Genomic DNA, 10,133 nt, shown 5'->3' with positions numbered 1-10,133 from the left:
TCGGCAGGCGGACTCTCAACCACTGCGCCACCAGGGAAGCCCCTTAAGTGTTGTTTTATGTCTCAGATGGTGAACATGAGTTGAAATTATTCTTTTTAAATAACCTTATAAATACATGTGGGGAGGATAACAGAGGACAGGTAGGTAGTCTCAGTGCTCTACTGTTCACAGACTAACAGTCTAATTTCCAATGGCTGTTTTGAATTTTTCTTTTTCTTTTTTACAAAGGAAACCGGAAAAGATGAAAGGATCATCATAATTACTGGGAAAACAAAGTGTCTACAATCTAAAACCACATGTACCTAGGTAGGGCTTTTTGGCTTGGTGAAAGTCGCGCCATACCACAACTCATGGTCGTTAGGGACCCAATGGGCAAATGTGCATGGTGGTCAAAAAGCCTCTAGAGAGAAAAGCGTTGATAGTTTCCTACTTTCTTTTTTCAGTTTCACGGTCACTGATATATTTCTAGTCATTGGCAAGGGAAGGGCTTTACTGACACTGACGAGCAGAAAAGGGTACAAAAGTTCTACTATGTGAAAGGCTGTCAATGGACTTTGTTGGGGACCAGAACTCAATATGTTGCTTGGATTGTCACGGGAAAAGGCATTATGGAAAGCATGACATTTGGCTAAATCCTGAAATATTTCCCGAAAGCTATGGGTAATGAACATATGTTTGATCACTTAATAAGAACAACATGGCGGGTCCCAGCAGCTCGGGAGGCACGAGGAGCGGCAGCGGCCAGGCAGCCCAGCTTCGCGAAGGTTCTCGGCGCACCGACGCCAGCAGGCACTCGCCTAGCGCCCGCCCAGCCACCAGGATGCTCAAGAGCAAGGTCAGCTCTGCCGAGGGCGCAGTGAAAGAGAGCCCAAGAGGAGATCCGTGAGGTTGCCAGCTAAACAGGCTCCCGCAAAAGTGGAAAAGAAGCCAAAAAAGGCGGCAGGAAAGCATAACTCTTCAGACAAAAAAGTGCAAACAAAAGGGAAAAGGGGAGTGATCAAAGGGAAAACAGGCCGAAGTGGCTAACCAACAGACTTAAGACCTACTTGCAGAAAACGGAGAAACTAAAAAGGAGAAGAGCCCAACCTCTGATGAAGCAGGAGAGAAAGAGGCCAAGTCTGATTAATACCACACACCCGGCCCTATCAGTGGTCCCTGTCTCCCTTCTTGTATAATCCAGAGGAATATTTTTATAAACTATTTTGTAAATGCAAGTTTTTTAGTAGCTCTAGAAAACATTTTTAAAAAGGAGGGTATCCCACCTCATCCCATTTTTTAAGTGTAAATGCTTTTTTTTAAGAGGTGAAATCATTTGCTAGTTGTTTATTTGTTGGTACAAACAGAAGATAGTGGGATATTGAATATGGGAGGCTTTGATTGTCTTGGGTGTCAGTTTAAGATTCCATAGATGGGGGGTAGCTTTTATATCCTACAAAACAAAGCATACTAAATGGCAGTTTGGAGTCAGTTGTGCATTTAATGTCTTGAACATTTTAAATTACTTCTCTTCCCATACTGTTTTTGGTAGGATTGTATCCTAAGGCAAACCACTCACTCCTTGATCTTGGCTCTCCTTGTCAGAATTTAGTGCACTCTGTAACATCTTTGGTCATGGCAGTCCAGTTCTTCTAGTAACTTTGTTAATGTGCTGTGAACGATTGACGATTTGAGTATGTAATGTATATGATATTAAATTGTGAATTAGTGGGACTTAGGATATAACAGCATATCAGTATTTGAAGATATTGGTACTTGATATCCTGTTAAGGAAAATTTGCCTCCAAATTTTAAGCTGGAAAGTCACTGGAATAATTTCAGAAAAGAATCACAACTACATGATTTTTTATTTTTTATTTATTTATTTATTTTTTTCCTTGCGTTATGCGGGCCTCTCACTGTTGTGGCCTCTCCCATTTGCGGAGCACAGGCTCCGGACGCGCAGGCTCAGTGGCCATGGCTCACGGGCCCAGCCGCTCCGCGGCATGTGGGATCTTCCCGAAACGGGGCACGAACCCGCGTCTCCTGCATCGGCAGGCGGACTCTCAAGCACTGCGCCACCAGGGAAGCCCTACATGATTTTTTAGATTTTTGGTATGTATGTTAAGAATTGTGTAAAAATTGAAATGTCTGTGTACTGATCCTCAAAACAACAAATAAAATCTCATTATGAAAGAAAAAAATACAACAGACTGTACTATGCATTGTGGGTGATATGTAAGTCCAGCTGTCCCTCAGCATCTGCAGGGGATTGGTTCCAGGACTCACAATGGAGAGCAAACTCCGTGGATGCTCAAGTCCTTATATAAAATGGTGTAGTACAGTTGGCCCTCAGCATCCCTGGGTTCCACACCTTCCGCTTGGGAGGGTAAATTGTATATACCCATACAAAAACCATCCTCTAAGAACTCACATGCTAGAAAATAAAGGTAAGTTACATATATTAACAATTACATTATGAAGTAGACACTGATAAGCACTAAACTTATAGACGTTTTTTGTTTTTTGTTTTTTGGTTTTTTTTGCGGTACGCGGGCCTCTCACTGTTGTGGCCTCTCCCGTTGCGGAGCATAGGCTCCGGATGCGCAGGCTCAGCGGCCACGGCTCACGGGCCCAGCTGCTCCGCAGCATGTGGGATCCTCCCGGACCGGGGCACGAACCCGTGTCCCCTGCATCGGCAGGCAGACTCTCAACCACTGTGCCACCAGGGAAGCTCATAGACGAATTTTTATATAAAAGCAGAAGGGAGGTTTTACTTCTATTACTTGAAATTGAGAAAGATTCTACAGATGAGGTGGCAATGGAATTGAACTTTAAACTTTAAAATGTAAAAGATGGATAGATTCTCTTGATTCAGAGACACAGGACAAGGCATTCATGATTAAGGATAGTAGATAGCTAATGAGAGAAAACAGAAAAACATAGGATGGATCTGGGTAACAATGTTCAGTATTATAGAAAAGGACAGAGGTGGGAGAAACAAAAGGATTTAAGGAGGGCATGTGCCAGATCATCATAGGCCTTGAATATTTAGATAAAAATAAGACATTCATTCCTTTTGTAATCAAGGCTTGTGAAATATATAAAATAGTATAATCCAGCATCATGTAAAACTTGCAATGGATTGAAGAGAATTTATAAACAGTGTGATCCATTGGAAGCATTGAAGAGAATTTATAAACAGTGGATCCATTGGACAGCATCCACTGTCCAGATAACAGATAATAAGGTTAGAAAGCGGGATAGGGGAAGTGGAAATGGTGACAACCCATAAAGATCAAACAAATTACAGAGAAGGAACTTGGCAACTGTATGGTTTATATTGTACAGGGCCTTTTGCTATATACTTTGCATACTAACTCTGTCTTCGATTAACTAGCTTTTCCCATACTTCCATTCCCTTATTTTATTCTTTGATACTGTTGTCTTACATATATATACATATGTATATGTGTGTGTGTGTGTATATATATATATATATATATATACACACACATATATACTTATATATATCTTTTTAGCTTTGGTAAAATCATATTAAAAAATAGAAAGATATACATTAGAACTGATCTTTTATTTCTTATCTTCCTAAAGCATAACATAAAACTAAAGTTTGCATTGCACTCCCCTCCTGGTAGTAATTATCATGAGTTTGATGTAAGTAATTCATGTATCTATATCTGTAATATTTGATATCTCTAATGAACATTTAAATAAACATGCATAGAATCATCTACATCTTTTTTCACTCAACATTCAACAACAAACTAAATTATGAAAATGATGCCTATGATCCAGCAGTTGGGCTTCCTGGTATTTAAACAAAGGAAGCGAAAACCTGCACACATATGTTTATAGTAGCTTTATTCATAATTGTCAAAACTTGGGAGCAACCTTCAGTAGGTGAAAGGATAAACTGTGGTACATCTAGACCATGGAATATTATTCAGCACTAAAATAAAATGAGCTATCAAGCCATTAAAAGTTACAGAGAAAACTTAAATGCATATTACTAAGTGAAAGAAGCCAATTTGTAAAGGCTACATATTGAAGGATTACAACTATATAACATACATGAAAGGGAAAAACTGTGGAGACAGTAGGAAAAAAAAAAATCAGCAGTTGCCAAGGCATGGAGGGATGAATAGACATAACACAGAGGATTTTAGAGCAATGAGACTACTCTGTATGATACTATGATGGTGGACACACATCATTATAAATTTGTTCAAATCCCTACTATATACAACCAAGAGTGAACCATAATATAAACTATAGACATTGCATGATAATGATCTGTTAATGCAGGTTCATCAGTTATAACAAATGTACCTCTCTGGTGGGAGATGTTGATAATGGGTTTGGCTATGCACGTGTGGTGACAGAAGGAAAATGGGAAACCTTTGTACCTTCTGATCAATATTGCTGTTTAAAAAATAAAGTTTATTCATTTTGTTTATGGTTTCCTTTGCTATACAAAAGCTTTTAACTTTAATTAGGTCCCATTTGTTTATTTTTGTCTTTATTTTCATTACTGTAGGAGGTGGATCAAAAAAGATCTTGCTGTGATTTATGTCAGAGAGTGTTCTGCCTATGTTTTCCTCTAAGAGTTTAATAGTATCCAGTCTTACATTTAGGTCTTTAATCCATTTTAAGTTTATTTTTGTGTATGGTGTCAGAGAATGTTCTAATTTCATTTTTATATGTAGCTGTCCAGCTTTCCAAGCACCACTTATTGAAGAGGCTGTCTTTTTTCCATTGTACATTCTTGCCTCCTTTGTCATAGATCAGGTGGCCACAGGTGTTTGAGTTTATCTCTGGATTTTCTCTCCTGTTCCATTGATCTATATTTCTGTCTTTGTGCCAGTACCACACTGTTTTGATTACTGTAGGCTTGTAGTGTAGTCTGAAGTCAGGGAGTCCAATTCCGCCAGCTCTATTTTTCTTTCTCAAGATTGCTTTGGTTATTCATGACCTTTTGTGCTTCCATACAAATTGTAAAATTTTTTGTTCTAATTCTGTGAAAAAATGCTATTGGTAATTTGGTAGGGATTGTTTTCAATCTGTAGGTTACTTTGGGTAGTATAGTCATTTTTATAATATCGATTCTTCCAATCCAACAACATGGTGTATCTCTCCATCTGTTTATGTCATCTTTGATTTCTTTCATCAGTATCTTATAGTTTTCTGAGTACAGATCTTTTGCCTCCTTAGGTAGGTTTATTCCTAGGTATTTTATTCTTTTAGATGTGATGGTAAATAGGCGTGTTTTCCTTAATTTCTCTTTCTGATCTTTTGTTAGTGTATAGGAATGAAAGAGATTTCTGTGTATTAATTTTGTATCCTGCAATTTTACCAAATTCACTGATGAGCCCTAGTAATTTTCTGGTAGCATCTTTAGGATTTTATATATATAGAATCATGTCATCTGCAAACAGTGATGGCTGTACTTCTGCTTTTCCAAGTTGGATTCCTTTTATTTCTTTTTTCTTCTCTGATTGATGTGGCTAGGACTTCCAAAACTATGTTGAATAAAAGTGGTGAGAGTGGCCATCCTTCCTTGTCTTGTTCCTGATCTTAGAGGAAATGCTTTCAGTTTTTCACCATTGAGAATGATGTTTGCTGTGGGTTTGTTGTATATGGCCTTTATTATGTTGAGGTAGGTTCCCTCTATGCCCACTTTCTGGAGAGGTTTTTACCATAAATGGCTGTTGAATTTTGTCAAAAGCTTTTTCTGCATCTATTGAGATGATCATATGGTTTTTATTCTTCAGTTTGTAAAAAGAAAAGACAACCCATAGAATGGGAGAAAATATTTATGTCCTAACAAAGTGACCGACAAGGGATTAATCTCCAAAATACACAAATAGCTCATGCAGCTCAATATCAAAACAAACAAACAAACACCACAATCAAAAAATGGGCAGAAGATCTAAATAGACATTTCTTCAATGATGACATACAGATGGCCAAGAGGCACACGAAAAAATGCTCAACATCACTAATTATTAGAGAAATGCAACTCAAAACTATAATGAGGTATCACCTCACACTGGTCAGAATGGCCATCGTCAAAAAAATCTACAAACAATAAATGCTGGAAAGGGTGTGGAGAAAAGGGGACCCTCCTACACTACTGGTGGGAATGTAAATTGGTACAGCCACTATGGAGAACAGTATGGAGGTTCTTTAAAAGACTAAAAATAGAGCTATCAGATGATCCAGCAATCCCACTCCTGGGCATATATCCAAAGAAAACCATAATTTGAAAAGATACATGAACCCCAGTGTTCATTGCAGCACTATTCACAATAGTCAAGACATGGAAGCATGTCTTGACTAAATGTCCATTGACAGAGGAATGGATAAAGAAGATGTGATACATGTATACAATGGAATATTACTCATCCATAAAAAAAAAGAATGAAATAATGCCATTTGTAGCAACACAGATGAACCCAGAGATTGTCATCCTGAGTGAAGTAAGTCAGACACAGAAACACAAATATTATATGATATCGCTAATATGTGGAATCTAAAAAAAATGGTACAAATGAACGTATTTACACAACAGAAATAGAGTCACAGGCATGGAAAACAAACTTATGGTTACCAAGGTGGGGGGGAGGGATAAATTGGGAGATTGGGATTGACATATACACACTACTATATATATAAAATAGGTAACTAATAAGAACCTACTGTATAGCACAGGGAACTCTACTCAATACTCTGTAATGACCTATATGGGAAAAGAATCTAAAAAGGATTGGATATATGTATAACTGATTCACTTCGCTATACAGCAGAAACTAACATAACATTGTAAATCAACTATACTCCAATAAAAATTAATTTTTTAAAAAGTCTGTTAAAAATGAAACAAACATACATTCACACAAATGATGCCAAGGTTTTGAGTCTCAATTCCTAGGAGGTGGTAGAATGAGCAGAAATACGGTAAAAAAAAAAAACAAAAAAATGAGAGTAGAAGGCCAGGTTTGGATGAGGAGCTGTGTTAAAAGTTCATTTGGGGACCTGTTAAAATTGATGTGCTGGCAAGACATCCTAGTGGAAAGGCATATAAGGCTGGTTGAAATGTGAATCTTGATTGTCAGAAATATATCAGAACTTTATGGAAGTTATTCTCAGTAGAAGTGACTGTTGAAGCCATTTAGGATTTTGTATTTTAAAACTACTTCCCTAACCTTCAAAGTTCTCAAGGACTTTCATTTCCTATACTTATGACTGAAGGGGGGAAAAAAAAGCAAATTATGTAAAATCCTGCAGGCCATTTTTATGTGTTTCAACAGAAATTAAGGTCTCTCTAAGACAAGAATGTTTAAATTCTTCTGTTCAGTTTTAAACTTTAGAGACGTTATCATCTTTATATATGCTACTGATATAACAATAAATAGTTGCTCTAAAGTTTATATTAAAAACAAATTATGTCCTCAAATTAGGAATAGGCACTGTTTTCTTTTGAGAATATAATTTGTTTTTAACGGAGAAATTTTTCTTTTTTGCATACATGTAATTTTTTTCACTTTTGTACTAGACTTCAATTAAAATTTTATTCACAATCAGGCACGTCATTTTATTTAAGTTACCTATTGAATCCAAATTGAAGTGTGTGCCTGAGAAGCCCTTTCCAAATAATTAGAAAGTTTCTTTAGTTAAACCTAGATCAAATGCTTATATTTTAAAACTCACGTGAATAGGCTTCCTAGCAATTACCTGAAATCTGTCCCTGAGCTTTTGACATTAAACAATTAAGCTCTATTTCTTGACTTTCAATTAGTATATTCATATCCCACTCCATATTTGATAAGTTGATTAATGAATCACTGAGCAATTTCAATCCTGTCAAAATAACGAAGAATTCATGCTATTTGTTCTACTAACTAAATTTAAAATCTTAATTCAGGCTCTGAGGCAGAGTTTAGCACTGGGAATCTTAAAGAAAGATGTGAAGTGGGAGAGAGAAGGGTAGGTGTTTCCAGAGAAGTTCTAGAGATCGTGTTGGTAGGAGAGATAATGTAGGCAGATCCAGAGAGCTCACAATTCTGTATGCAATTGTTTTGGCTTCATGGTAAGAGTATATAATATTTTTGACTATTGAAATGTTATAAAAATATTTGGTTCAGAAATATCTCCTTCAATTTTTCCAAATGCAAAGAACTGTTTTAATGATTCTGTTTGGAAATCAGATGCTATATTCCTCTAGGAAACAATTATTCCTGCCAAAACATTTGTTTGCTGTCATGTACACATGGATTAGGTGACAGAAATCACAGAATTTCAAAAGATTAGCAGAGGCAAAGGAGATAAAAAAAAAAAAGAAACCTTTAAAGAGCCTTAGGGGCAAACATAGAAACAACCCACATGGAAAAATTGAAGCAATGATGAAAAATTCCTCCTTTGATGTTTTACAGAGGCAAATAAAATGTGGAAATAATGTTGCTCAAAATAAATTTTCTTTTGTACTTGTATCAAACTACTTCTATATAGGATTACATACTGTGTGAGGTGAAAAGTAAAAAAGAATGTATAGCAATCGTTTTATCATGCAGTCAGATTTACTGATGTCACATATGATAGGATATAGTACCAACTGACTATTTTGGGGACAAAGGACATTTTTAGAGTACAAGCATCAGAAGGTCACCTAAACCTAAAATATTTAAAACACTAATGAATGTGAAAGATGATTTTAAAGAATTCTAAAGTTACTATTGGCTAGTTCTTTCTCTGGTGACTTGGAATTACAGGAAGGTCAAACTTCTACAGCTCATTGTAATGTCACTATTGTCATTAGCCAATCTTTTTCTCCCTCTTCAAATATTTTGAGGTAACCTTCCATGTCCAAGGCTATCGTACTTTAGCCTTACCAAGTGATACTATCACTCTTGCTGCCTCTCCAACATTTTGGCACCCAAATATTTCAGTTAAATGGAAACCACTCACTCTTCAATTTTCACCATGAACACATTTTGGCCAGACCATTTTTCTCCTATCTCTTCTCCAGCCAACTCCCAACTTCTAGTTGTGCTTTTTCCCTACTGGCTATACTTGCCCTTTGGCACAATTCTAGTCCTTTGCTCTTTTCCCTGAACTGTCATTTCTTCTGTGATGAGTCTCTTTACCCCTTTTCTCTGCTGTAAACCAGGGAACCTCTTATCATAAATGAGCAAACTCTCCCCACTTCACCTCCTACCCTTGGAGAATGACATTTCTTTTCTAGAAATAGTCTTCCCATCATCTATTTCATCACATTCCCTTGTCTGAAATCCACAATCTCTTCCAAAATAGCACTTCCCCACAGAACTGTCCCAAGAGAGGATTAATCTCTTACAGCCTGAGTTTCCAGCTCACTGCTCTGTCTTCTTAGTTACTCAAAGGATTCACTGTTTGTGAGGTCCCAGGTTCTACCACGGAGTAAGACTCTAAATTTTAGAGCATGAACATCACAGCTTTCTCCACATGTGCATCACCAGTTTTCTTAACGTCCGCAGTGCTCCTCTACCTACCTCACTGTAAGCACTTGGGTTTCCCTTTTCCCTTTCTTCCTTATTGTCTTAGTATTTGTGTATCATTCACACTGATGGCAAATGGTGCACTTTGATGGATCAAGTTCTTTGACTAAAATTCCCCATCATTCTTTCAAAAAGACTCAGATTCCAAGATCTCATTTTATGTCCCCCATTATCGCATATTAATATTAATAAAATCTATGTTGACTATTAAAATCATTGATTTAAAAAAATTTTTAGAACACTCCTAATCTATCAAATATCTGCCTTTTTAATGGTTGGTCACCCCCAGCACTTCGGTGCTGGGAAGTCACATGTATTTCCTTACTGCCCTTTTACTATTACATCTTGCTAACCAGCTCCAAGTAAGTCCTCACTACCTCCTAGCTATTCTTTTATTTATTTCTTGTTTTCTCCCAATTGTATTCTCCATAGCGGCTCTTTCAAATCTTTTCTTACAGTATTTAGGTGTGGAATCAGGGTCTGTGGATTCTCCATCTTTCTTATTCTTTTTTCAAACAGAAAATAATTTTCTCATAGATAATTGAGGTCATGCTTTCATCAATCCCAACAATCAGAAAGTCCTCCACAGTGTCTGTGTAT

At 36.9% G+C, this 10,133-nt stretch overlaps 1 pseudogene; it reads left to right on the top strand.

Annotated features, from left to right (window-relative positions):
* The first annotated feature begins 820 nt into the window (after window positions 1-820).
* On the top strand, window positions 821-1,126 carry LOC103087326 (non-histone chromosomal protein HMG-14 pseudogene; annotated as a pseudogene).
* Window positions 1,127-10,133: the final 9,007 nt, after the last annotated feature.

The sequence above is a fragment of the Lipotes vexillifer genome, unplaced genomic scaffold (assembly GCF_000442215.2).
Source record: "Lipotes vexillifer unplaced genomic scaffold, Lipotes_vexillifer_v1.1 scaffold654, whole genome shotgun sequence".
NCBI classification, from domain to species: Eukaryota; Metazoa; Chordata; class Mammalia; order Artiodactyla; family Lipotidae; genus Lipotes; species Lipotes vexillifer.
The sequence above is the reverse complement of the archived record's forward strand: the minus strand, read 5'-3'. Positions and strand labels throughout refer to the sequence as shown.